The following is a 2,748-nucleotide window of genomic DNA, read 5'->3' on the forward strand; positions in this document are numbered from 1 at the left end:
GTAGCCTTGGCATGTTGCTGCAGTGCATCTTGTAGATGGTACACACTGCTGCCACGGTGCGTCGGTGGTGGAGGGAGTGAATGTTTGTCGATGGGGTGCCAGTCAAGCGGGCTGCATTGTCCTGGATGGTGCCGAGCTTCTTGAGTGTTGTTGGAGCTGCACCCGTCCAGGCAAGTTGACAGTATTCCCTCACACGCCTGACTTGTGCCTCGTAGAAGGTGGACAGGCTTTGGGGAGTCAGGAGGTGAGCTACTCGTCACAGGATTCCTAGCCTTTGACTTGCACTTGTCACCAAGGTATTTATATGTTTACTCCAGTTCAGTTTCTGTTCAATGGTAACCCCCAGAAAGTTGATACTGTCGGAATTCAGCAATGGAAATGCCATTGAATGTCAAGGGGAGAAGTTTAGATTCTCTGTTGTTGCAGATGGTCCTTGCCTGGCACTTGTGTGGTGCTAATTTTACTTGCCACTTATCAGCCCAAGCCTGGATATTGTCCAGGTCTTGCTGCATTTCTACATGGACTGCTTCAGTATACGAAGAATCGTGAATGGTGCTGAACATTGTGCAATCATCAGCGAACATCCCCACTTCTGACCTTATGACTGAAGGAATGTCATTGATGAAGCAGCTGAAGATGGTTGGGCCTGGGGCACAACCCCGAGTAACACCTGCAGTGATGTCCTGGAGATGAGATGATTGACCCCCAACCACTAAAACCATCTTCCTTCATGCTAGATATGACTCCAACCAGCGGAGAGCTTCCCCCCGCCGCCGCCCCCCCCACCCCACCACGATTCCTATTGACTCCAGTTTTGCTAGGGTTCTTTGATGCCATACTCGTTCAAATGCTGCCTTGATGTCAACGGCAGTCACTCACACCTCACATCTTGTTTTCAGCTCTTTTGTCCATGTTTGAACCAAGGCTGTAATGAGGTCAGGAGCTGAGTGGCACTGGCGGAACCCAAACTGAGCGTCACTGAGCAGGTTATTGCTGAGCAAGCGCCGCTTGACAGCACTGTCAATGACACCTTCCATCGCTTTACTGATGATTGAGAGTAGGCTGATGGGGCGGTATTGGCCGGGTTGGACTTGTCTTGCTTTTTGTGTTCAGGATATACCTGGACAATTTTCCACAATGCCGGGAGATGTCAGTGTTGTAGCTGTACAGGAACATCTTGACTAGGGGCGCAGCATATCCTGGAGCACAGGTCTTGAGTCCTTCAGTGGTTAGCACCGCAGCCTCACAGCTCCAGCGGCCCAGCATCAATTCTGGGCACTGTCTGTGTGGAGTTTGCAAGTTCTCCCTGTGTCTGTATAGGTTGTCTCTGGGTGCTCCGGTTTCCTCCCACAAGCCAAAAGACTTGCAGGTTGGTAGGTAAATTGGCCATTATGAATTGCCCCGAGTATAGGTAGGTGGTAGGGAAATATAGGTACAGGTGGGGATGTGGTAGGAATATGGGATTAGTGTAGGATTAGTATAAATGGGTGGTTAAAGGTCGGCACAGACTCGGTGGGCCGAAGGGCCTGTTTCAGCGCTGTATCCCTAAACTAAACTAAACTAAACTAAACTGAAAACTATTGCTGGAATGTTGTCAGGACCTTATAACCTTTGCAATATCCAGTGCCTTCAGTTGATTCTTGATATAACACGGAGTGACTCGAATTGGTGAAGACTGGCATCTATGATGCTGGCGAGTTCAGGAGGACGCTGAGATGGATCATCATCTCGGAACTTCTGGCTGAAGATTGATGCACTGGGTGTTTTGTATTGTTAACGAGTAGTATTCCTGCCCTGTCAAGTGGTTAATTAGAGCTTTGAGTGTTGTCTCCTTATTTCTCATAACTTCTCACTTTTGAAACATAGAATAACAAGTCAAAAGTAAAACATTACAACTGATAACTAACAGTTGTTTAGATATGTGGACATGACAAGCCCAGGAAAGCCCACACAAAGACCTATGTCCAGCGTTATGTCGCTGAATAAATAAAAACCCTTCAGAAAAATGTAATCTGCCTGACTCTGCTGTTCGGTGTTTGTGTTAGCTCACACGGGCTGCTGAAGAAATATTCAGAGTGAGAGAGAGTCCATTGTTGTAAAACTACCACTTTTCTGCCGTTTGTTTAGGAATTCTATAACACTATTACAACGACCATTTCTTACAGCATTCCCTAGAATGTTGAAGGATTAGAGGTGATCTAATTTAAAGAGATACAATTCTTCAGAAGTGTGTCTATATAGATGCTGCTTGGTGTGCAATGGCGGGATTGGCCACTTTAATACATGGGGTTCAGTTTTCCTAACCTGTCTATTGAATGTCACTTGATCAAACGCCTTTTGAATGCCCATATGTATATAACTTCAATCACACCACCCTCATCAACGCTCTCCATTGTTTTATCAAAGAAATCCATCAAGCTTAACTCAGAACCACCTCTACTGTCGTTAAATTATCATTATTATATCGGGCCTTGGAGAGGCTACACCTGGAATATTGTGTGCAGTTTTGGTCTCTTTATCTGAAAAAGGATGTTCTCACTGTAGAGGGAGTGCAGCGAAGGTTTACGAGACTGGATGGCGGGACAGTCGCATGAGGAGAGATTGCGTCAGTTAGGATTATTTTCCCTGGAGTTCAGAAGAATGAGGGGGGATCTCATAAAATTATAACAGGACTTGACAGGGTAGATGCAGGAAGGATGTTCCCGATTGCGGGGGAGTCCAGAACCAGGGGTCATAGTCTAAGGATAC

Source organism: Heterodontus francisci, unplaced genomic scaffold, assembly GCF_036365525.1.
Source record: "Heterodontus francisci isolate sHetFra1 unplaced genomic scaffold, sHetFra1.hap1 HAP1_SCAFFOLD_435, whole genome shotgun sequence".
In the NCBI taxonomy this organism is placed as follows: Eukaryota; Metazoa; Chordata; class Chondrichthyes; order Heterodontiformes; family Heterodontidae; genus Heterodontus; species Heterodontus francisci.